Source organism: Triticum dicoccoides, chromosome 2B (genome assembly GCF_002162155.2).
Source record: "Triticum dicoccoides isolate Atlit2015 ecotype Zavitan chromosome 2B, WEW_v2.0, whole genome shotgun sequence".
Lineage (NCBI taxonomy): Eukaryota > Viridiplantae > Streptophyta > Magnoliopsida > Poales > Poaceae > Triticum > Triticum dicoccoides.
The window spans coordinates 341808930-341835703 of record NC_041383.1 but is presented as its reverse complement, the minus strand read 5'-3'; the positions used below and the strand labels follow the sequence as shown (position 1 = coordinate 341835703).

The 26774-nt window shown below is 46.7% G+C and overlaps 1 long non-coding RNA gene across 22 annotated transcripts; it reads right to left on the bottom strand.

Annotated features, from left to right (window-relative positions):
* Positions 1-17723: 17723 nt before the first annotated feature.
* LOC119363657 lies at positions 17724-26173 on the bottom strand. Of its 22 annotated transcripts, XR_005174255.1 has the most exons (13): positions 26062-26173; positions 25667-25985; positions 24374-24470; positions 24185-24281; positions 23999-24042; positions 23896-23919; positions 23484-23649; positions 22969-23059; positions 22831-22890; positions 22654-22721; positions 21708-22571; positions 19697-21608; positions 18404-18992 (listed from the first exon to the last, which is right to left on the bottom strand). It is a non-coding gene; the product is annotated as an uncharacterized LOC119363657 (long non-coding RNA). The 22 variants fall into 22 exon arrangements; XR_005174240.1 differs by adding an exon at positions 17724-17994 and having other exon boundaries at positions 18604-18992; positions 23484-23919; positions 23999-24281; XR_005174245.1 differs by having other exon boundaries at positions 18397-18739; positions 18869-18992; positions 23484-23919; positions 23999-24281.
* Positions 26174-26774: the final 601 nt, after the last annotated feature.

The following is a 26774-nucleotide window of genomic DNA, read 5'->3' as shown; positions in this document are numbered from 1 at the left end:
ATGGCGGAGGTGGTGGGGGAGATCAGCGGCGTCGGTGATGCTGGTGGCAATGGGGGGGCGGAGCGCTGCTCTCTTTCGACTTTGAGAAGAAGGAGGAGAGCGGCGGAGATTTTGGAGAATGGAGTAGCAACCGGCGAAGTGGGCAAACTGCCCCTGTTTCCCCTGCTTATAAAGAGGGAGGGGCGGACAATTCGCCCTTCCGAATAAAGAAACCACCCACGATCCCTCCCACAATGCCGCATTCAACGCGTGCCGTTCGGGGAGGGCGCGGTGGATACGGAGCAGGATACGGCGTGACCCAGGCCGCGTGTGCCCGTGCCCTGTTTTGGGCCTGGCCCAACAGCGCTCGGCACCGTGTGTGGCCCAGGCCCGGGGGCTCCTGTCGGTGTACTAGAGTAGGGGTACCCTAGTATCCCGAACTTGTGCACGGGCAGTTGTAGCACCCTGCGGCAACGCTTGCCGGGCGACCGCCAAGGTCCTCCGTGGTTCCCTTGGAGCCATTCAAGAACAAAGTATTCAAGCCAAGGAGACAAGGCCCCGGCAAGAGGAGCTTGCCGGGAAGGCCAACCAAGGCATCCCAAGGCCTAGTGAGCGACAAGCTTCCGGGCGCGACAAGACGACGACCGCGGCAAGGCGCTTGCCGCGGCAAGTAACCACTCTGTACCCACGCTCCAGCACATCCGCTAACGTGTCGCTCTGGGGGCCTTTCCAGGCATGCGTGAGGCTGTGCAGCCAGTGGTGCGCGGTGGCATGCGACGCTGACAAGATCGCCATCGTGGCGAACGGTGGCGTCCTCGACGGTCCCTTTCTGCATTGTTTGGGCGACACAAATGGCCATTTAATGCCTGTGTCCCCTGCCGTCAGGGTTAGGTAGGATACACTGTGCAAGTAGGTGAACCAACCGCAACACTTTTTACGCTTTTACCCTTCTCTGCGTTGCCACCTGTCGGTGACCCCTTGAACATATAAAAGGAGGCCCATGCGCAACGTAGAGGGGGTTCGACTCATTCGGAAGCCAGAAAAATACTTAGCTCTCTCGAGCAAGAACACAATATAATCAGACAAGCAGCAGTAGGAGTATTATCTCTCCGGAGAGCTCCGAAGCTGGGTAAACTGCTCGTGTGCTTCGCCTCGATCCGCTCTTCGTGCGACCTCCGCCCCCCGCTGAACCGAAAGGGGCCACGGTCCGCCGGCCCCATAGGTGTCCGTGGATCAGCTTCCCCGACAGTGGGTGAACAAATTACTGTTGGGCAATTGATAGAACTTCAAATAATCATGACGATACCTAGGCAATGATCATTACATACGCATCACGTCCAAGATTAGTATACCGACTCCTACCTGCATCTACTACTATTACTCCACACATCGACCGCTATCCAGCAGGCATCTAGTGTATTAAGTTCATGAGAAAACGGAGTAATGCAATAAGAACGATGACATGATGTAGACAAGATCCATTTATCTATTGCGACAGATATGGATCCCATCTTTTTATCCTTAGTAGCAATCATACATACGTGTCAGTTCCCTTTCTGTCACTAGGATCAAGCACCGTAAGATCGAACCCACTACCGCGCACCTCTTCCCATTGCAAGATAAATAGATCAAGTTCTCCAAACAAAACCCAAATATCGGAGAAGAAATACGAGGCTATAAGAGATCACACATATAAGAGATAAAAGAACTCAAATAACTTTCATGGATATAAAAAGATATAACTGATCATAAAATCGAAGTTCATCAGATCCAAACAAACACACCGCCAAAAGACTCACATCATATGGATCTCCAAGAGACCATTGTATTAATAATCAAGAGAGAGAGGAAGCCATCTAGCTACTAACTACGGACTCGAAGGTCTACAAAGAACTACTCACGCATCATCGAAGAGGCACCAATGGAAGTGGTGAACCCCTCCGTAATGGTGTCTAGATTGGATATCATGGTTCTGGACTTTGCGGCGGCTGGATGAAAATTTCATCGACTCCCCTAGGGTTTCTGCAATATTGGGGTATTTATTGAGCAAAGAGTCGGTCCAGGGGGCACCCGAGGTGGGCACAACCCACCAGGGCGCGCCTGGGCCTCCTGGCATGCCCTGGTGGGTTGTCCCCTCCTCGGGACTCCCCCTAGGTGCAACCAGGTCCCGTTGTGTTCCTTCTGGCCCATAAAAATCATCATAAGTTGGCGTGGCAATTGGACTCCTTCTGATATTGATTTCCTGTCATGTAAAAAACATGCAGAAAACAAACAACTGGTACTTGGTACTATGTTAATAGGTTACTACCAAAAAATGATAAAATGACTATATAATGATTATAAAACATTCAAGATTGATAATAAAAAAGCATGGAAGAATCAAAAATTATAGATACATTGGATACGTATCAATAAGCACTCAAGCAAACGATGCAAAAAAGGAAACAAAGAAAATATCCAGAAAACTAAAAAATAAGCAAATAACTAAACTAAACAGAAAACAAAATTTAACGGCATTATAATATGTGGATTAGATATTAACAAAAGGTACATTTGATTATCTATGATTTGCAAAAAGAATCAACTAAAACGGAGCTACGAAACTCAAGGTACGAACAAAAGAAGTTCAAATTCAAATCTGAACTAAACTCAAATTTTAAATTTTCAAAAAATGTTCAAGTTGGTTTACTGGGTAGATGAGATTGCTCTGAAGATTTTGGCATTGGTTTCGTCGAATTTGAACAAATGAGATTACGAGGGACTAATTTGTAATAAAAAACTATGAATAGGTCCCTAGCAGAAAATTAAAATAAAAAGGAAAAATCTATCGAATGAACGTTTGCTACAGAACCTAACAGAACGAAAACCGTTCGTTACAGAAGCTTAAGCGATGAACGTTCACTAAATAACGAAAACAAAAAACCCAAACAAGATCTAACCCGTCGGATCAAGATCTGAAGGTCGAGCTGAGATCGGGGGCTATCGGTGGCGGCGGCGGTCGACGGCGGTCAATGGCGGCGAAGCGGACGGCGGCGGCGGCTCTGACGGCGGCGGCGATTTGCGGAGCGACGTCATCGGCGAGCGGCGGCGGTGGCTAACGACAGCGGTAGCGACAGCTTGCGGCGGCAGTGCGAGCAGCGGCTGCGGCGGCGGCGGCGACTCGATGTGGAGAGGAGGGGCCGGGGTGGTCGGGTATTTAAGAAGGCTGGGAGGTGTCCTGGAGTGTAGGGCAAGGCGGCGGGGCACATAGGCCAATCCGGACTCGCAGCGGCGGCGAGGCGTGCGCCGGCCGAACTCCTAGCCGGAGTCGGTCACGGGCGAGGCGGCTAGCCGGGCTGGGCCGCGACTTGGTGGGTGCTGGGCCGGCCCAGTTCGGCGGGAAGTTTTTTTAAACATTTTTCCGGAGAGACTAAAACACGCAAAACTTAAATAAATAAATGTCTAAAAATACTAGAAAAATTCACATAATAATATGACCTTAATAGTGACCTAGTGAACATTTTTCTGGGCCTAAATGCCTAATATAAAAACAAACATTATAGTACTAATTACTCTGCAAATAAATAAATAAACTAGCAAATAAAATCCAATAAAATATCCAAAAATTTAAAATTGAATTTCCAATATTTCTTTGCTGATTTTCAAGAAGTCTTTTTATCTTATCTCCTTATTTTAAAATAATTAGAAAATAATTTTGAAAAACAAGTTGATCCGATTTTCCAAATTTTGATAAAACAAAATTAGACTTTTTTGTGAAACCTCCAACTCTCTCAAATCGGTCCTTGAGTTGCTTAAGGTCTCTTGGATCAAAATGCAACCAAAACAAAAGCAACAAAATGCATAAATCATGGATGCATATGAATGACTTATAAATAACAACCAAATTGAAAATAGGGATGTTACAAACCTACCCCCCTTAAGATGAATCTCACCCTCGAGATTCAGGTCGGTCAGCAAAAAGGTGTGGGTGGTCCTTGCGGAGGTCTTCTTCACGCTCCCAGGTGGCTTCCTCCCCGGTATGGTGACTCCACTGAACCTTGTAGAACTTGATGACTCTGTTGCGAGTAACTCGGCTGGCAAACTCGAGAATCTTCACGGGTTTCTCCTCATAGGTCAGATCACTATCCAACTGGATCGCTTCTAGTGGCACTGTATCTCATAGCGTAATATCGGCCATCTCTGCATGGCACTTCTTCAACTAGGAAACGGGAAACACATCATGAACTCCCGACAAGCCTTCGGGTAATTCCAACTTGTAGGGAACTTCTCCCATACGTTCTAAAACTCAGTATGGTCGCACAAATTGGGGTGCTAACTTTCCTTTGACTCCAAATCTCTTAACTCCTCGAAGTGGGGATACACGAAGATATGTTGTGTCCCCGACTTCATAGGTTACCTCCTTACATTTAGTATCTGCATAACTCTTCTGCCTGGACTGGGCTATTTTGAGTCTATCATGAATCAGCTTGACCTTCTCCTCAGAATCTCTAATTAAATTTGGTCCGAACTACTGTCGATCTCCAACTTCATCCCACAACAATGGTTTCCTGCACCTCCTTCTGTAGAAAGCTTCGAAAAGGGCCATCTTCAAATTGGCTTGATAGCTGTTGTTATATGAGAACTCTGCATAAGGTAAATTATCATCCCAATTAGATCCATAATCTAGCGCACAAGCTCTCAACTTGTCCTCCACAATCTGGTTGACTCTCTCAGTCTGTCCGTCAGTCTGCGGATGAAAGGTTGTACTAAACTCTAGCTTGCTACCCAAAGTTTCTTGCAACTGATTCCAAAACTTTGATGTAAATTGTGTTCCTCTATCTGATATGATGGTCGTCGGAACTCCATGCAGACATAGGATCATGGTCATGTATATCTTTGCAAACTTAGCGCTTGTATAAGTTGTTTTCACGGGGATGAAATGGGCTACCTTGGTCAAGCGATCAACCACAACCTAGATAGAATCATAGCATGAACGAGTCCTGGGTAACCCGATGATGAAATCCATGCCAAGTTTATCCCACTTCCATTCGGTATCGGCAAAGGCTGAAGTAACCCTGCTGGTTTCTGATGCTCTGCGTTAACTCTCTGGCATACGTCACATAATGCTACATACTCTTCAATGTCCTTCTTCATTCTTATCCACCTGAAACTCTCCTTCAAGTCCAAATACATCTTGAGCATCCTGAAGAATTAACTTCCTGATCTCGGGGTCATTGGGCACATAGATGTGATCCACAAACCATAAATTTCCGTGCTCATCCTCACGAAAACCTTGAGCCTTTCCCTTACTCATCCTTTTACCCCATTGTCACCACGGGTATTCATATGCAAGACATATGTCATGTGTTCTCAGATCTAAACATTCAATCCGACAAGACAAAACTTCAAAGGGTAAAGACTCAACTCATCACGACAAGTGTAGAGAGGGGAGAAACAACATATGATCGATCGACGTTAACAAAGCCCATGATACATGAAGATCATGACATCTCAAGATCGTGCGAGATAGAGAGATTAAACACATAGCTATTGGTACAAACCCTCAGCCCCGAGGGTGGACTACTCCCTCCACATCGTGGTGGCCGCCTAGATGATGAAGATGGCCACCGATGATGATTCCCCCCTCCGGCAGGGTGCGGGAACACGGTCTAGATTGGTTTTTAGTGGCTACAGAGCCTTGCGGCAGTGGAACTTCTGGTCTAGGGCTATTTCTGATGGTTTCTCTATTTATAGGAATTTTTGGCGTCGGTCTCACGTCCAGATGGGCCTCGAGGTGAGCACGATACACCGGGGCACGGGCAAGGGCCTAGGCGCGCCTTGGTGGGTTGTGCCCTCCTCGTGGCTCTTTTGGCCCTCCCACGAAGCTTTGGGGGTCTCTTTTGTTCAAAAAAATCATCAAAAAGTTTCACATCATTTGGAGAACTTTCATGTCTGCACAAAAAACAACACCACGGTAATTCTGTTGAAAACAGCGTCAGTCCGGGTTAGTTCCATGCAAATCATACCAAAACCATATAAACTTGTTGTAAACATGGCATGAATACTTCATAAATTATAGATACGTTGGAGACGTATCAGCATCCCCAAGCTTAATTAATGGTCTTCCTCGAGTAGGTAAATGATAAAAAAATAATTTATGAAGTGTGAATGCTAGCAAAGTGCATAATTTTGATCAATGATAATTTCAATCACTTTTCCTAGCATCATAACATCAACTCTTTCTCATAAAACTTATCATCACAAAGTAGCAACCAATTCACATGTTAAGGTTCAAACAATGAATTCCCTTGAAACTCAACAGCCTATATTCTTAGTCACCAAACAATTGCAATCTGTCGTTGTACAAAAGTAGGGGCTCTGCTTTGTACCCCTGTACTTGTGCACGGGCAGTCAGAGCCCTGCCCATGGCCACACTTAGCAGGGCAGAAGAGGGAAGCCAAAGCCACAAGACAATCAAGCAACGCCAAGACCAGAAACAGAAGGAGCAGAGAGGGCAAGGTAGGCTCCCCTGGCAAGAGCCTTGTCGGGGAAACTTGCCCAACGCCAGCAGAGTGCACCACCCTTGAGCCCAAGGGTTCCAACGCCATCAACCACATTGGAACATAGGCTCGGGCGGTACCTCCAAGGTGGCATGGAGATATTCGTGATGGTCATAAATACGCAAGATCAGATAAGGACCAGAAGACGACGATCCCGGGGAAGGTCCTTGCCAAGGAAATCCACGAGACCTCCGGCCAGATCCTTGCCGGGGACGACCACAGTGCCGTGGCAAGACCCTTGCCGGGGCCCCGACAAGACCCTTGCCGAGGACGTCAACGGGGCCACATCCAGGACCGCGCCCACCAAGGCTCCATCGTCGTTCCAATGCAGCTGCCAGCCCAGCCAGGCAGGCGAACACCTGTGTGGCGACGTGCGGCCCAGAGACCAACTCAGCAATCACCTACGTGGTGGCATGCAGATTTTCATGAAGACCCTGCCGCCGCACCAGCTTAGCAGCCTGCCAGCCTACATGGCACTGCACACCGCGCTGGACCGGACGTGTATCGCAGCAAGGTGAAGCGGCGACAGCAAGAAGGGCACATCGGCAGCCCCTTAAATGCGTTTGTCTGACGCTGCCAAAGGATAGGCTCAGCCACCTGCATGCACTTTCCACCTCCTGTAAGCCATTGTGGCGTCCCCTTTTTCCTATAAAAGGAGGACTGAGGCATACGGGAAAGGATTCGACTCTTTTGAGCAAGTGACACACTATAGCTAGCTCAAGAACATTCAGGTATACACCAAAGCAGGACTAGGGTATTACGTGATTCTCGCGGCCCGGACCTGGGTAAACTATCCTTGCGCTGACTCCTAGACCCGCACTTTCCATAACCTCGCGCCCGCCGACCGTAGTAGGGATTATAGTGATCCCAGAGGTGTCGTTTCCACCGACATCTTTGGCGCACGAGGTAGGGAGAAGGCGACCACCAAAATCCGGTCTAGCAGCTAGTCTAGTAGTTCTTCGTCGCCATGGCTTCCAAGGAAGAAGGCAACCGAACGGGCGGCATCACTTGCTGGTGCAGTGAACGCTCGTGCAGCAACAGAAAAGCTAAGTCACGCAAAACCTTGAGTAACTAGATGATGCCCTGCGCGTTGCGGTGGGACTTTCAGGCTTTTATATGCAACTTCAAAGAAAGAACACACATAATATGAATTAAAAATGAAAATGAAGATCCGATTTGGATTTTTTTTACATTCAAAATATTAAAAAAATTGTTCACCACCATATGCAGATTTAGCACTAACATGCAAGCATTCCTTCAGGTTCGCTTGAAAAAATTGAAATTAAAACAAACATTGGGGGGAAATAACCGTAAACAACTAGAGAATGGAGTCTTCATAGTTTGGTTCATAACCACTCCATCAAGATCCTCGATGGGTAGGCGAGGTTGCAAGATTTCCTGGTCAAACTGAGAGATGATGATTAGGTAAATCTAATGTGATTGTAAAATTGGAAGGAAACTTTTAAACATGAATTATATATCAATGGTGTCTCATAGGGAAAACAATATGCAATGTCCGATAATTACTCAACAATCTAATGTGATCCTTTTTCCTTATTCAATATGGTCCACACTAAATTATGAAATTTCAACCCTCCTTATACCATAACCATATTGTTCTAATATAGGACATGAGATAGGCAGCAGAATTGGACAACAATCTAATAAACTAACTAATAAACATGTATCCTTGGGAAGTTGGGATGGCAAGTAATATGAAAGTCCATTCATGTATGAACATAATTACAGAAGGCATGTCAAAAAATAATGAACAAATCATGCATGTGGGAACCAATAGACATGGATGATGGATCCTTGGGAAGTTGGGATGGCAAAGAGTATGAACGCCTATGAATGAAACTACAGAATACATGTGAAAAAATAATAAACAAATCATGTGAGATAAACTCGGTCTAAAGTAGCAAGATTGTAGCGAAGGGTTAATATGGAGCCATGGAATAATTAGGTGGAGGATGAAGATCAACAAATTAATCAAAATACGAAGAGGAGGATGAAGATCTCTTATTAAAAAAATTCTTCCAACATACTCTTTTTCAATCTCTGCTATATATAAAAAGAAAAAGGGCATGGAAAGTTTAGTTGTAGTACTACAACCTACATGTTAGTCTTGCTGACACACAAGGGAAAATAGTTCTGGGAACTTTCACTTATCATTCAGACTCATGCATCTAAATAGAAAGTACGCTGTCAATCACTCCATCGGCGGATGAAGGTTACAAGGAAGTAAAATATTTTACCTCAGTGACGATCTACTTGTCAGGACCCCGATCCTAAGCCACACCGATCTAGCATGTAACACATCATATCGCTTTGCAGCCTCACGCACGGTATACCCACGGGTGCCACCTTACCTGGCCCGGGACCGTTTGCGCCTTTTGGCTCACGTATATGATAGTGTCGCTAGCATCCATATGACAAAGAACCCGGGCCGACATGACTAGTCGTAAACCCAAAGTGGCACTGACTTACAGGGACAGGCATACATGACCCAGCAATGAACGTGTCGGTCATCAGCGATTGAATCCGGGTTGTAGCAGGTGGGCTAACAGGACTCCGGTAGACACTGGGTGACATTTCCCCATAGGGACACACACAGGAACGAAGAAGGACACATGCCGGCCAGCCTAAGTGTTCCGGAGCAGTAGCAAGCTACCATGGCTCAGTGGAAGCACTAGGAGACATTTCCCCATAAGAGAGGCTACCAAGAATAAACGACTAGGTTGTCGGATCTCACACATACCAAGCATTTCAAATCAGACACACAATATGCTCGATATGTGCAAATACAACATGGCATCACAACATAACTCTTTTACTCAAAGTATTTATTCAATAGGCTCCGAGGAGCGAGATATCACAGACATGGGTCTCATGACCCGACATTCAGAGCATACAAGTCAAAGCACAAGTGGAAGCTTAACATGTTTGAGTATAGACAACTACAAATGAAAAAGGCTGAGAAGCCCGACTAACTACCAGATCCTGCCAAGGACACAAGATCGTAGCTGAGGTAACAAGCTAAACGTCGGAGTCCACGTGGAACTACTAGTGAGATTGGAGTCTCTCTGCAAAAACATAAATTAAGCAAACGTGAGTACAAATGTACCCAGCAAGACTTACATCAGAATTAACTACATATGCATCAGTATCAACAAAGGGGATGGTGGGGTTTAACTGCAGCAAGCCAGCTTCGACTCGGTGGCTATCCTGAACTACGACTGCAAGCAACTCTTTTGAGGTGGCGCACACGAGTCCACATATTCACCATATCAATACACCACTATGGATCTGCTCCCGTCTCCCTACGAGAATGCCATCCACAACACTCACGCTTATCTTGCGTATTTTAGAGTATCCACTTTCACTTGTCTATGAACTGTACAGGCAACCCAGAAGTCCTTTACCGCGGACATGGCTATTCAAATAGATGATGTTAACCCTGCAGGGGTGTACTTCTTCACACACACTCTCACCACTTACCACCATGTACACGTCGTGTATCTCGGCAACCTTCAAGCAGAAGCCTGGCGAGGGAGTCGGCTGAGACCTGACTAACCACACAAGTCCCTAGTCCAGGTTTATCGCCTATACGGGTTCAATCCGCAAGGAGATCCGGTCGAGGTGTCGCTCATGGCCCCAAACGATGTGAGTAGGGTTCCCAAGCCCACCATCCGGGTGCCACTTGGTACAATGTGCCACTGTGCCTAGTCTGTCCCAAGCCCACCTGTACTGGGTGCCACTTGGTAGACTACTAACACTACCTACAAACACCAGAAACTAGTTGCAACTCCTGGACAGAGATCGGGTTGATTAATAAGTATGGAGAGCTTGGAGTGCCCGGAGCCCAATGTGTGGTAGTAACTGTTCATGGATCACAAACACAGAACTCAGTTCCTGAGGACGGCTGCAATGAGACAACCCACCATGTAATCCTACATGGCCTCTCACCGCTACCTTTACCAAATCGTGTTCACACACTTAGCTCACACACAGTAGGACATGTTTCACAACATTCCAATTCATCCCCGATGAATCAGACCTGACTCAACTCTAAGCAATAGCAGGCTTGACAAACAAGCATGAATGAGTAGGCACATCAGGGCTCAAACCACTCCTACTCATGCTAGTGGGTTTCATCTATTTTCTGTGGCAATGACAGGTCATGTAGAGGATAAGGGGTTCAACTACCGTAGCAAGTAACAGATGAATCGTTGTTGTCCTAATGCAGTAAAAGAGAGCAGGAGCAAGAGAGTGGGATTGTATCGGTATGAACAAGGGGGTTTTGCTTGCCTGGCACTTCTGAAGATAGTATAGCTCTTCATCGGTGTCATCGAACTCATCATCGGAACCACGTCTACCGAGAGGTGACAATTACCGGCAACAGAGAAGGAATACAATCAATGCAATGCAACAATATGATGCATGATCATGACATGTCAATATGCTGTGTTTTGAGCTAATGCAACTAGCAACAATTTAAATGAAGTTGGTTTGAACCCAAGGTTCAAAATCAAACTCCACGGTGATGGATTAAATGCCCTTTAATTGATTTGTCCTAAACAGTAGCCATAAGTTGTTCTAACATGCATGAAAATGCCATAAAAAGACTCTTTGGATTGTTCTAATAATTTTTCATATATAAATTATTTCATTTGGAGTTATGGTTGATTTTCTATGAATTTTAGAAGTTTTGAACATTTTCTGGAATTTACTAATTTATTTCTAAATAAGAAAATCCCAGTGAATGTATTTATGACATCAGCAGTGTATCATGCTTGCGTCAGCTGGTCAAAGGGCGGGTCCAGGTCAAACTTGACGTGTGGGGTCCACACGTCAGTGACACAGTTATATAACATGATTAATTAAATTTAACAAATCAAATTAGCAGGCATTGGGCCCACTGTTAGTGTCAGCAGGGGAGTAATTAGTCATAAACTAAACTAGTCAGGTGCAAGGCCCACATGTTAGTGGTCTAGGGTTGTCAAACCCCCAGTCGAAAGGGTCAACGCCACCGGCGGTTTGACACCAACGACGGCAAACGCGGCGAAACGCTGCGGGGTTGCTCCTCCGGTGGCTAAAAGCGTGGCGGAGGGCACCAGGGGGGAGCCCTTGCTCACCCGCATCAACGGGAGCACGCGGCTGGGCGTGGGGTGGCCTAGTTCACCAGCGGCGTACTCACCCGCCATGGCCGGAGCACGAGGGTGAGGCAGGCGAGGCTGCGAGGCACGGGGACGCCGGATGAAGTGCTCTAAGGGCTCCTGGGAACTCCAGGAGTTCGACTACGCACCCAGATGCGACAGGAACGAGCCTTGGCCGCGTCGGCGACATCACCGGCGGCAAGGAGCTTGTGGGTGCGACGGGGAGGTAAGCTAGGGGTTGAGCGCGAGGAAGGGAACAGGGGGGAAACGGAGAGAGGCTCACGGCGAGGAGGATGGTGCAGACGGCGGGGCCGGGGACGCGTTGGTTGCCATGAATCAACGGTGAGGTAGCCAGCGGTCGGAGGTTGAAGATGAGGTCGGGGACGATGCTGCAGGGCTCCCGCGGTCGCGTGCGTTGTCATGGTGGAGGTCTTGGTCATGCTAGTTGAGCGAGGGGTGGCCTGTAGCCATGGCTACGGCGACGGCACGCTCTTGGTGCTCATAGCGAAGGGAGGAAGAGAGAGCCGGGGAGGGGGGAGAGCTCGTGGGAGAGGACCAGGGGGTGTGTGGCGTCGTCTAGACGCGTTGGGGAGGCAGCAGGCAGGCACAAGGTGGAGGCCTCGGGCGCGCACGCGTCGACACGCCTCTGCCTACTGGCGGAGGTTGAAGATGACCACTTCCACCAGTGCTCTAGGCCACTAGCTGGGCCGGCCAGCGGCAGTGCTGGGCCGCACAGGAAAGCCAGGTAAGCTTTCCCTCTTTTCCTATTTAGTTTATGTTTTCTATTTTGTTCTGTTTGTTTTGATTTAGTTCCAGCACTAAATCATTTTAATTACTTCTGGAAATTCTTGTGGGTGTGAGATGAACTAATCCAAAGCCCCACATTATTTTTCAGAATTATTGGATTTATAAATATATTTATAGGAATTTATAACCCCAATTCAAATATTTAGGAGTTAACTCAAAGTCCACAAATGTCATGGACAAATGTACAATATTTATGGAGGAGCTTTTAATCACTTCCCATAAATCATGAAAAAAATTGAAGGGCACTTTGGAAACATTGAGAATTATTTTAGGTTAATCTTGTTTGAATTAAATTGGTGCTAGGGTTTGGTCATCGCCAATTAACAGGATGCATGATGCTCACTGATGCAACTATCTGCAAACAATTCTAGGGCTGTGACACTACTGCTAATTGTTCTAGATTGATTTCGTGGTACTATGGGCTTGGATAGCCAGACATGGTGAAAAACTGACTGAAATTAGTTAACACAATTTTTTCTTCGGTGGAGTCAGTCGGGCAGAGGAGGAGATGCAAATGTAGTTTCGTTGCTGGGGGCGATGGCGAGGATGACTTTTGATGTCAATAATGAAAAAGAGATTGCAAGAGATACCAATCTGATATTGGAGACGACATGATGCGCCTCCACCATTTAGAGGTGGAATTTAGTGAGGCGGGGGAAGTCGCCCAGAGTCTGCGGCGTCGTTGCTTCTGGGCAGCAGGGTCGTGATGGTGGTGCTCGGGGTTGGGCGCATCGAGGCTGCATGGTAGCGGCGCTGTCCCGAGGCATGTGCTTCTCATCTTGAGGGCGGATCACACCAGTGCGTCTGGATCCATGGGGGCGGTGGCTTGCAGCAGAGAAACTCCATCCTTGAAATTCATCGCGTGCATGTGGATTTGCATGCACTAGTTGTATTATCGTCAATTGGTCTACAATTCCACACATCTGTTCGGATTGTCATGAACATACATGCTATGTTACATGGTTGTGTTATCTACGATCAACAAATTAATCAAAGTACCAAGAGGAGTAGGATGAAGATAATTAACGGATTCATATAGTTGATTGATCCATCAAGATCGAATCGGATCATCTCAAAGTATACACATTACCTGACGATGTTGATCTACCCAGATGAGCTAGCAAGAAAAGGGCAGACTTCTGCAGCACCGAGGAGCATCAAGAGTCGACAGCCTCGACCTCGTGCCTGCAGCAGCTAGGAGATTGGTTGTTTAAAAGGAGGATTAGGTCTATCTGTTACTCTTCCATCAGTTTTTGGTGGATATGATAAAGACGAAGAGCATCTGTTGCCTACAATTAAGAGAGGCATGAAATTAATTGGCGGGCCACGTGGGGAATTGAGGAGACGGGGCTGCAATGATGAGGAGATCCAAGGTTTCTTCTTCTTCCTTCATATATAAGCGACCGAAACATTTTAATTTTTTACAAAAAATAGGCAGTGACGTGGTAACTTTGTTGAGGTGGATGCACAAAATTGGGAACTGAACGTTGATGTGGCATAAAGCTGATGTGGATGGTGTGCATGTTGAGAGAATTGGTAGTAGTGGGGATCAACTTCTTAGGAATGTAAGATTCTTTTTATATAAGATTATTCTCCCTGGAGATCCTTACCTCTGTATGAGAAACTTGCATGCAATGGGGCCCTTCCACTATCGGCAACGCCCTTGTTCTGTTTCAATTCCGCTCAACAGTCCAAGCGGCTGCGTCGAGAATGGCAGAGCGGCCCCCCGCTATTGGCGATGCTCTCATTCTATCTCGAGTCCGCTCGACAATTCGAGTGGCCGCGCTGAGAACGGTAAGGTGGTTCGCCTGGCAGCAAACACACCCGGCAGGCTATTGGGGATTAGTCCTCGAGGCGCCGCAGCTTGGGTTTACGCGCCGACAAGCCTACCCAATCAACGTAGGGTGGACATACAGAGAGAGATTGAATTGGAAAATAACATGCATCATTTCAAAGTACTGCAGACTTATATTACATCAATTGTTGTTGCGGTTCTAACTAAAGATATAAATTGTCTTGGTCGTGAACCTGCAGCAGTGATGAGAAACGGGGTGCCTAGTCCCGACGTTAGCCTTCAATCCTCTCAATCCCGTCGACGCGGCTGATGATGGGCTTGATACGCTCCTCAAGCGGCGCGAGGTCCACATCCTCCAGCAAGCTCTCTAGCGCGGATGCGAAGTCGAGGTTGGGGTTCCAGTACGCCACCTTGGTGGGACCCCGGCAAAGCTGGCGGGCCTCATTGGCCAGAGAGCCTGCTCTATTAGAGCGAAACTGCTCCAAGGCTCCAAGAACGCCCTCGAAGAACAGGGGCAGCTTGGCATTGGGGCTCACGTTTGGCTCTGGGGCGTACCTCAGGTTCGACATCTCCATGGCAGCCAGCTTCTTGGTGATACTGTAGGCGACGTTGGCGAGGCGGCTGATCCAGAGGTTCTCGCCCTTCACGAAATCCTCGTGATTGGCGGCGTCATTCTTCCGCAGCCTCCTCTCTGTCTCCAGACTCTTGGTCAGGGTCTCCTCCCGGGCCTTGACCTCCGAAAGCGTCCCCTCAAGACCCTCCAGCTTCAGCTTTAGGTCATTGATGGAGTCATTGGCGCGGTGAGTAGCTCGGCCTTGCCGAGGACTTAGGCATGTGCCTCCGTCAAGGCGCAGCTGATCGTGTCCTTCGTCTTCGCCAGCTCCTAGGCCTCATTCTACAGGCTGTCCCGCTCCACCTCCAGCTCCTTCACCTTGTCGCCATGGACCAGAGCTTGAGCATTGAGCGCTTCCTTGTGCTTCTGCTCCAGCTCCCGGGTTTGCAGCGCGACGAGCTTCTCGACCTCCTCGTCCTTGCCTCGGAGTGTGGCGGTGATCGCCGCCTCATGAGAGGCGAGGTCCTCCCCTGGGAGCTCAGCTCAGCATGGTGCTAGTGCCGGGCGGCGTCGACCTTGGCGGCTTGTTCCTTCGCCGCCTCCTGGGCCTTCTCGACGTCGACCTACTTCAAGATGAGCTCTTGCTTACGCTCGGGCAGCTGGTCTTGGGCAGCCTTCAGCACTTCATGGGCCTGGCAGAACCAGGTCTGCGTCTCGGCGATGCGCTCCTCGAGATCCTCCTCTGCCTTGTCCGCCGCCGCCCCCCTGGACTTCGCCTTGTCCAGACGGGCGCAGTGGAGCGCCTGGAGCTTCCAGAAGGTGGCAGCCATGGCCCGAAAAAGCTACTCCTCTTGGGTACCGCCGCCACCAGCGCTCGGTTCATCGACAACCTCGAGCCCAACGGTGGCGAGCACGTCATCGTCAAACACCTCCCCCTCGGCAGGCACCCTGGTGCCCGCCGTCCCTGGAAGGTGGACGAATAGGTTGTCGCCCACCTTCAAGTACCTGCCCAAACCAGAGGCGGCGAAGGAGGAGGGATGGTCGTCGACCACCCCCTCTTCGGCAGCGGCCTTGACGTCCTCCCCGGCAGGCCCCTTGCCGGCCTCCTCGGCAGCAGCCTCGCCGGTCCCTCCGGCAGGCCCCTTGGCGGCATCCTCGGTCGCGGTCTCAGCGGCCTCCTCGGCGGTGATCTTGTCAGCCTCAGCCTTGGCATCCTTGGCAACCTCCTCAATGATGGCGTCAATGTCCTCCCGGTCCGCCGAGGGGGGTCTGGATACCGAAAAGGGGAGTGAGGCGGGTGAGGGAGTCCTGGATTAAGAGGTTCTCGCACAGCCGGACTATATACTTTGGCCGGATTGTTGGACTATAAAGATACAAGATTGAAGACTCCATCCCGTGTTCGGGTGTCTCCTTTGCGTGGAAGGCAAGCTTAGCAATTCGGTTATGTAGATTTCGTTCTCTGTAACCGACTCTGTGTAACCCTAGCTGTAACGCCCTGGATCCGATGCGCCAGGTGTCTGTCAGTTATTCGCCATCATTGTCATATCATTTGCTTGCGTGTTGCACTTTGCCATGTCATCATGTGCATCTCATTTTGCATATGTGTTCGTCTCTTGCATCCGAGCTTTTTCCCCGTTGTCCGTTTTGCAATCCGGCACTCCTATGTCCTTCGGCGTTCCCCTTTTGTCTCTCGTTGTGAGCGGGTGTTAAACGTTCTCGGAATGGACCGAGTCTTGCCAAGTGGCCTTGGTATAGCACCGTAGACCGCCTGTCAAGTTTCGTGTCATTTGGAGTCCGTTTGATACTCCAACGGTTAACCGCGTAGCCCGCAAACCCCCCTTTCTCTTTGCAGCCCAACACCCTTCCAAACTGGCCCAAAACCCATTTAACTCCCCTCCATGCTCTCGGTCGTTCGATCACGATCGTGTGGGCGAAAACCGCTCCTCATTTGAAATCTCCTAGCTTCCAGAAACTATAAATACTAGTAGACTGCCCGTGCGTTGCCACGGGCTTTTTAAATTTTATACTGGTTGCATGGCAAATTTTACATGGATAAAAAAGGTAGTCGGTAACACAGATTAAAAAATAATTTGCATTGTATTTTGATAAATATAATAATTCAATCATGTACATAGAAAGACTTATCATATCTGATGCACAAAACAAAGAAGGTGGTACGAAAATGCATCATGTCTGATGCACAAAAATAAAGGTGGTACAAAAATTGCATTGATGATTTTCTTCAGTTTGGTTGGAGTTGTGTAACTTCAGATTTGGTGTGTTGGCTCAAAAGGAACTCGCATAATACTCAAAAGGAAATGTGTGTTGTAGTATAAATTGTGACATAAAAAGGAAGAAAGCAACCTCCTATTCCACTGTCAACTAAAGAAAAAGCCTAATTCAGCACACTCGGGGCCCGGTTGGAATTGGTGTAAGATTTTTCATCCAGATTCAGTATACACATGTATAATACCGGCCGCAACGCCACCTTGGAGGTACGCAAAGCTGCATATTCGCAATGGAGCCGCTTCGAGCTCGGGTGTGAAGGTGATTCGTCATTTTTTCCTTTGGTGGCTGCTATGGTGGTTCCAGAGGCTGGTGACGGACGTTGGTGTCAAGTTCTGAGGTTTGTTTAGTCTTGATTGTAATTTTACTTCTTGGTTGTTGTTCCTTTGTGCAAAGGCTAGCGATTTTCTGTCTTTTCAGTTTTGCCAGTTCTGTTTGTACGTGCCTTGTACTATGATCCTTATGATATAAAGAGACACGTATTACCATGCAAAAAAAAACGACGGCTAGAGTCTGTATCATTTTACGAGGGTATTTAGGGACCAAACATAATCCAAGCGGAGACTTTAAGCTCAAATATAAGGGTGAATCATGAGCAACATCAATTGTGAATAACAAGGCTACAACGTGCCCAGAGAATATGTGGTCACAAGTTTACAACATTTTTTCCATGTTAGCAAACTTGAAAAATATACAGTTGGATTAAGGAGAAGAGAAGTCTATAACACCACCTAATTGGACCCTCAAATTATCGTCATATGTCCAGGCTATTCGCAAACCCCCAACCTAGACCATATGTAGGGAGGGAATTGGGTCAAGACATGTCCGGACAACTTGGCACGTCAGGGCGGACAACCTTTTCTCTTTCTTTTTTTCCTTTCATGGTAAAACCAAAGAAAATAATGCATTTAAGCTCTCGTTATAGAAATTTAAGGGTGAATAAACTGAAATGTGAGGATGGCACATTGTGAGAACTTTCAAGTCTCATCAGTAGAACAATAAGCCTAATCCAAGGTGAGGCAATATAAAATGTCCCTAAAAATATTATTTTCTGAAATATTGCAAGGCAGCCCGAAAATATTGACATTCTAAATTGCTAAGAGCTTAAATACAATCATGCTTCTCGATTTTCACCCAGTCCACCTAATGAGGACTACTTCATAAATACCTACAATCATTCCCCATAGCGTGCAAAACAGGATGTAAAAGTCAATAAATACTGTAGAAATAAAAAATTCAGTTGAGTTGAAAGGGTCAATTTAAAATCCAACAAATATATGGAGGGTTATTTCATGCTGCTATTTTAATGAGGACCAATGAATCATCCAAATTCATATTTACAATTTTGGGGCAACTCATGGGAATTAGTCAATACTAAAAAGAATGGTAGTATAGCTCTCGGGAGAAATTTCATATAACTCCATTGCTGGTTCTTTGGTGTCATAATTTCAGCATACATGTGAATATTAAATCAACCTCGCGTACCTAAAGAAATTAGGAAAAACACTAAGGCTGGAGTGCGGCTCACGTGTCCTCGTCAGTTTCGGCATGACCAATGCATCCTCGCCCATTGTGGCGCGACCCCTACATCCTTGGTGGCGGCCCTGGCACCCACATCCAGCTGCATCCATGCTTGGGCATGAACAATATAACAAACAAATAATGTGGACCAATTGTTCATGGAATTTTGCAATGTGATATAGGCTATAGACTGCTATGACAGGAAAGAATACTCAAATTTATATTGTACCATAATGTCAAGCTCAAGAATTTTGCACCATGTCTTCTCCTTTGGCCCTACACCAACGTTTAGCACGACGTCAACAAACTCATGACTCCATCACTGGTGACTGATCTTACCTGTCTCCTCCTACCTGTGAAAACACAAATATTAAACTCTATTGTTAAAGATATATTTGTAACATGTGAAGAAGAGGGAAATGAAATATGGCAATTTAATGTGTCATCAACCCTGCAAGTTGGTAGCATCCCAAGTGATGACCAATTTTGAAGATAATCTTTAATTACAATAATGAGTATAGTACAATACATAGTTTCTTTGTTCTGGGCATTATTTTTACCCTGAATAAGAGATAACACAAGGAAAAACTTGTGAGAGTCGGAGAGAATCAGTTAGCATCTCTAGCAGTGAGTAAGAACTCCTATTAGACAGTCCAAGTTATCTAACTAAATAATAGTAGTATAGTAATAAACAAAACTTGTGAGAGGCAGAGAGAACCCAGTTAGCCACAACCAAAGTCCTTTTCTTGTGGGGAACTATAGGACTGTATCGACCAAAAATCATGATACATGGATTCAACTCCAAGGAAGAGTACTATTTATACTCTATAGCAGAATACAATATGTAAGAGCGCAACAGATGAATCTATGAATGGATCACTTGTATGATACATGAAGCATGAATCCTCAAGATGCCAATTTAGTCTGCCTCGCGGAAAATCACATACAATATGGGCAGGTTTAGCTTTCAAGAAGTTATCCACACCTATAAAAAATTAAAAGTGCATATAGGACACCTAGCAAAAAACTAAAATGTAGGGTTTATCGCTAAACTGACCAGTTATAAGTATGATGTCAGTTTACACTTCAGACACTCGTGAAGTTGTCGAGGCATCGAGGGCGTCTAGATCGCTCTGAAAGGGATCCATCCCGTGGCTTCCAAATTGACGTCACAACATTCAGTGTCCGTGGCAAGAACTGGTTGTTGGGAGGATTGTAAACTTTAGAATCAAGAGTCCTTCCTCCGGTTGGCTCCATGCCAGCTATTGTTCACCTTGAGCAAATTTGAATCACTCATATAGTGTACCAGAAGTCAAGCTGCATCTTGAGTCGCTCCAGCTTGACCCATGTTTAGAGTCTGGTGTCCTGCAAATAGAAGAAGGCTTCTTAAAATTCCAGATACAATCTGCTATAGTAGTGGTCTTGTTAATTGCCCGTGCGTTCCAAGGGGGCATACATATTTTAGAGGTTTAACACTGGTCATGCACAACACGCAACGATACCGACCGTCTTTACCAGTGAATTATTTATTCTTGTGGTACCGACTATCTCCACGTCAAGGGCGCATCCGGCTCCCAATTACCATTCACATATTAGTTACTAACTGCGTAGCAATGCATATCTTGTCAACCTTATTAATTAGAAATATGCTTTCGATCTTCTTTTTTTGGTGACTAATCAGTCAAATATCTGGAAGTAGTAATTTTATTTTTGAGTATTTCAATATTTTTTGTTGATAATATTTTTGCGATCGCAACATATGTAAAAAAATATTGAGGTATATAAAATCAAAGTAAAGCAAAGACACCCCCTCCCCCCCACACACACACACCTCGCATGTTTCTAAACATCAGAAAATCAGTTACTAAAGCTATAATAATGCATATCTATATATTATGTAATTCACTCTAAATAAATGAAAATCACATTATACAAGTCAAGTATACTCAGAGGAACTGGCAATATCTTTGTCCAACACATCTCAGTCGAACAGCTAATTCCAAAGCGTCCAACTATGCCACCGCCTATGCCACCGCCGCCTAATGAGTTGCTGATCGTAAACAACCATTCTAAAATGTTTAAAGTGCAAAAAGCGTCCAACTAAGTCATTGATGTTAGTTGAATTTAGTATGACATGCAAAATTGTGATCACTAACTATTGTTGTTATGACTGGACCTTATGACTGAAAAGGAATTGCAGTTACTACTTGTACATGTGTGGAAAGAGATGTAATGGATTTTTTTTTTTGCTTGAATGTTATGACCAAACGAGTGTTCCAGTAAGCTTTGTGCAAGTGCAGAATTCGACAGAAGTACATATGCAGAACTCTTAACTGAACTGAATGTCAATTGTTGCTCCTAACTGAACTAAACTAAATGGCACCAAAAACTAAACTTGACCTAAAATAGATGACAACTATTGCTGGCACCCAGAACTAAACATGAACTGAACTAAATGGCCACTATTGCCCATAATTGAACTAATGGAACCCAGAACTGAACATGAACTGAACTAAATAGCCACTATTGCCCATAATTGAACTAATGGAACCCAGAACGGAACTAAATGGTAACTATTGCCTACAACTGAAGTGAATGCCGATCATGTCCAGATTTGCAAATGACTGATAGACTGATAAGAAACTTGCCTACCTTATTATATACTATCGTGCTCGGTGCCGAGCAATTAATTTTTGTGTTTAGAAAATATCAAGAGACCTGAGCAAAGCATAGTTCTTAAATATGATGTGTGTATTATATATCCCTGCTTCCCTAAACAAGAGTAAACAATTTTGTATGCGATATCATATATTTTTAAAAGCAGACTAATCTTCCAGAAACTTAGACAGGTACCAAAAATGTCAATACTATCATATTAACTCAGCAGTGTTATTAATCCCAAAAATCTGGGCGTGTACTTGTCCAAAAGTCACCTAAGAGATTATTACAGGGTACTGAAATCTTGTGTCCTACAAAAAAAGTAAGGAAATATTACTCATCATATATGATAAAATAAATAATATTAGAGAGTAATTAGGCACCGAGATGCGAAAACTGGAATGACTAACCATGATTCGATTGATGCTAGTAATTTGGACCATGAAAGTGATCTATACTCTGCCAGCTTGAAGTACAAACACAACGCGCTACACATAGATTGAGAGAACCAGACCACTTACATCAAAATGCTACGCACAGGTTGAAAGACAGAATAACTTACAAGATCTTCCTTCCAGAAAAAAAAACAAATCATGAAACACATATCCGCCCAGCTCCCAAAGCATTATAGGCATCTAACATTCATGGCATGATGGAAATTTGGGTACGTGAGTTCTCCAGATTTGTGGTGAAGTTAGGGTGAAGTACACCTAGGCATCCAGGCCATATGCATTCAAGCAGGTTCTTCACAAATGTATAACCAGACCACTTGGCTACCACTTGCTTATGTATAAAACTGGATTCATGTTATTTACAAATTACTAACAGAAGAAAGGGATGCAAGCTATACAAAATTAATTCCATTTAGAAAAATCACATCACATATGTATTGTGCATTCATGCCCCAGTTTTAATCGTCCCCATGTAATCTTGTCTTCAGCTGAACGACGGTCATGTCAAGCTGAACGAAGAGGACGACGAAAGGGCCACATTGTTCCCTGCCCACCACCGGACACTTCCATACGCCATCATCTCTGTCCACCACAGGGATGTCGGACCCAACTACCAAGCCCCTGGTCATCCTAGAGCTGGTGCGCCCACAGGTCATCGCGCTGCGCCTGTACCCGCCACCACCGCACTATTGTACAACATATGGTGAGAGGCGAGCGAATGGAGGAGTAACAACTGGGCATGATATGAGAAGAGGATCTCCCTAAGACGGTTTTACCCGCTGCTGCTTCCCTACATATGCACCCGCCACCGCTGCCCTACATCTGTGCCGCCGCCGCGCAAGAGGGACGGGGAACGAGTTATAGATGTGCCAACTACACTTAACAGAATTTGTGCAGCACTAACCTGCCTTAGCTCAATGCCAATGTGCTTCAGCATATCAGAAGTATAGATGTAGGGATCATCCTTGTACTCTGCACAAACAAGGGCAAAATCATATGAGATTTGATGTTCCCCTGTATTGGGGAGAATAGATAAATGAAAAGAAGTATGAATGTACAGTTGTGGGCAAGATGAGGTTACCCGGGCTGAATGTCCATCAAAGGCGCCTTCCATTTTCCCTTCAGGTTCCTAATTTTCTGACTACACATGAATCCCATGTCAGAAGTTGCCATGCCAATGCACAAGGAGACCAGAAGATAGAAAAAGAGAGAAACTTACCATTGAGATAGAGGTCGAGCCAGGTAGTCCTGCACATAGTCAGCAGGCAACAATGTCGTTGTCGGGACAGTTCACGCCCCCAACATCTTTCCTAATTAAAGTAGAAGAAACCATAAATCGGTTATCAAATCATCATTAAGTGGAATATGGTTGTTAAAAACTTATTTCGCACGTAAAATCGCTTGATTGATTCTCCTCTAATAAATTAACATTCATCATGGCGCCTTCTAAAATAGGTTGTGATAGAAACACAAAGCACAGACCAAGCACATCGGTTTGTGTCCCGTACTCATTGTAAATAATTGGAAGTTTCTACATAATCCAAAAATGCACTACATAGATATTATACCGGCATCCACTATCCTCCTAAAGGGACATAGATTATGTTGGCTTGGTTTGCTACAATTTCATCTGTAAGGGGTAACATTGTTTACATGTAAGGACTAAATTGCATTGTCGTACAAAGTATAGAAGAACTGAAGGGGTAATATATCAAGTTAGTTTCAAAACTTCACCTTCCCATGGTGCTTGCTCTGATCAAAGAGCTCAAAATATCAGCAGTGGAAGCAGTGGGCAGTAGAGCCACGAGAAGAGATGACATGACCTTCACCCCAGATCCTTAATGGCCAGCCTCATCTCCTTGAGAAGGACGACCTGAAGCCTCCATCAACAATTCGACACCTGCACGATGACAGACAGTCAGATCAACGAATGCAGTCGAGTGTCGCCACGCAACAGCTCGCACTCCACGAGTTATACACCCATCTTCCTAACACGACGAACACCATCCGCTTGTCCCCAAGACCCAAGATCCATCCGCTTGTCCCCAAGATCCACGAGTTATACACCCATCTTCCTAACATGACAAACACCAACAGCTCGCACTCCAGAAGTAGCAATGGAGAGGTCATCTTTCAGATACAGAACTGATGTGATGCTCGTCGAAGCTCCCTAAAGATGACCAATATAAGCAAATGAACCCAAGGGAGTGTACAGTCACCAGCAAAAGGATTCTATGTAGATTCAATACCTTTGCTCAAGACCTTATCCGATTCCTTCGAGTGGGACTGTGCTCTTCTTTGACAAAACCAGAAGATCTAACATGTAAAGATGCTATATTGCTACGAATTCAGTTAAAGATGCTATATTGTTACGAATATTTGATGATTGCAATTAAAAGGAGCATTTAGATTGCAGTAGCCATTAGATAACATACATGAGTCATGCTTCACCATGACCATTTGGGGTTTGGGGGTCACATCTTAGATCCCAAAGTGGAAAAGAACCATCTCTTGAACCAGAAATAATAAGATCTGCATAAACAATAACCTACTTGAATTTGAGTTCACGAGCTTATGCAGACATGTCCCAAGCTAAGCTAAACAAGTGCTGATATACAACTGACCAGGATTTGAAGAATGGCATGTCAGTGACTTCACACTTCTAGTGTGCCCTGACAGCACACCAAGGCATTTCTTATTCTCCACGCTCCATATCTTTACCTGATAAAGTACAAGCAACTACAGTGAGATTATGCAAAAAAAACCGAGAATAATTGGTGTTATGAGAAATTAAATGAATTGATGGATCATGCTGTACTCACGGATTGGTCGCCTGATGCAGTCAGTAATTGGGATCCCTCCTAAATAAATGACATGAATACGATGATTAACTTTGCCAGAGACACAAAAATACTGAAGCAGAGAAAACAGCTGTTGCATATTGCACGTAAATGTGGTTATATCGTGCGTTGAGGAGGTGGCATCTCTGGCGGTTGGCGACGGCACGTCAGAACCCGTGGAGGGCGACCAACGGCGACAAGGGCCGGGAGGCCGAGGCGGCGTGAGGAGGAGATCGAGCAGGTCGAGCAGGTTCGCGGTCCATGGCCTTCCTTGTTGTGCACAAGCAGAGATGAGTCGGGCCTGCACACAACAGCACGCACACACACATCAAATCGAGAAGAAGAAGAAGAAGAAGAAGAAGAAGAGAAGGGGATGCACTCACGCATCAAATGCTCTTCTTGGAGGGGATCCTGCTGGCTTGACCTGCAGTTGGAAGGAGGGGCTAGGGTTTCAGGCGGCGGTTGCGGTCGGACGCGAGGGCTAGGTCCTCTGCTGCTCTCTGCAGGCAACCATGGTGGTGGCGCGAAACGGGGCTCCTCTGCAGCGACCGGAGAGGAGATGAGATGGGGGAGGAAGAACGCGGGCGCGGGCTACGTCGTCGCCGTCGAGGCCATGGACCAGAGGGTGATCTGCGGCGCCACCGCCAGATCGGTCATCAGGGCCGCGGGCGAGGGAGGCGACGGTGACGTCTTGAGTAGGAGGATGGGGGCGAGGGCTTAAGGAGGAGGTCGGAACGGCGCTGGCTGGCTTCTCCCGGCGAGGTCCGGGAGGCGCCCGGGCGAGGCCAGCGAGGAACATGCAGCGGCGGCTGAGGAGGAGGGGCTAGGAACCCTAGCCAGGGTGAGGGAGTCATGGGTGGGTGGCGATGGATTGTGGGAGCGGGCTGCCTATGAGCGCATCGACCGTGGGGAGGTAAAAAACCAGACGAAAAAATAACCAACGAAAATAAAACGGAGGTGGGAGGATGATGAAAAAAAACCAGCGAAAATAAAACCGCGCGGACTATTCACCAACTGCTCTATTAGGAGTAGAGATTATGAGAAATTAAATGAATTGATGGATCATGCTGTACTCACAGATTGGTCGCCTGATGCAGTCAGTAATTGGGATCCCTCCTAAATAAATGACATGAATACGATGATTAACTTTGCCAGAGACACAAAAATACTGAAGCAGAGAAAACAGCTGTTGCATATTGCACGTAAATGTGGTTATATCGTGTGTTGAGGAGGTGGCATCTCTGGCGGTTGGCGACGGCACGTCAGAACCCGTGGAGGGCGACCAACGGCGACAAGGGCCGGGAGGCCGAGGCGGCGTGAGGAGGAGGTCGAGCAGGTCGAGCAGGTCCGCGGTCCATGGCCTTCCTTGTTGTGCACAAGCAGAGATGAGTCGGGCCTGCACACAACAGCACACACGCACACATCAAATCGAGAAGAAGAAGAAGAAGAAGAAGAGAAGGGGATGCACTCACGCATCAAATGCTCTTCTTGGAGGGGATCCTGCTGGCTTGACCTGCAGTTGGAAGGAGGGGCTAGGGTTTTAAGCGGCGGTTGCGGTCGGACGCGACGGCTAGGTCCTCTTCTGCTCGTTGTAGGCAACCATGGTGGTGGCGCGAAACGGGGCTCCTCTGCAGCGACCGAAGAGGAGATGAGATGGGGGAGGAAGAACGCGGGCGCGGGCTACGTCGTCGCCGTCGAGGCCATGGACCAGAGGGTGATCTGTGGCGCCACCGCCAGATTGGTCATCATGGCCGCAGGCGAGGGAGGCGACGGTGACGTCTTGAGTAGGAGGATGGGGGCGAGGACTTAAGGAGGAGGTCGGAACGGCGCTGGCTGGCTTCCCCGGCGAGGTCCGGGAGGCGCCCGGGCGAGGCCAGCGAGGAACATGCAGCGGTGGCTGAGGAGTGGCTAGGAACCCTAGCGAGGGTGAGGGAGTCGTGGGTGGGTGGCGATGGATTGTGGGAGCGGGCTGCCTGTGAGCGCATCGACCGTGGGGAGGTAAGAAAACCAGAAGAAAAAATAACCAACGAAAATAAAACGGAGGTGGGAAGATGACGAAAAAAACAGCGAAAATAAACCGCGTGGACTATTCACCAACTGCTGCATTAGGAGTAGAGATGCCCTCTCCCCCGAAATTCGCGGACGAAATCCACCCCTAACCCTAAAAACCCCTCCCAGCCGCCGC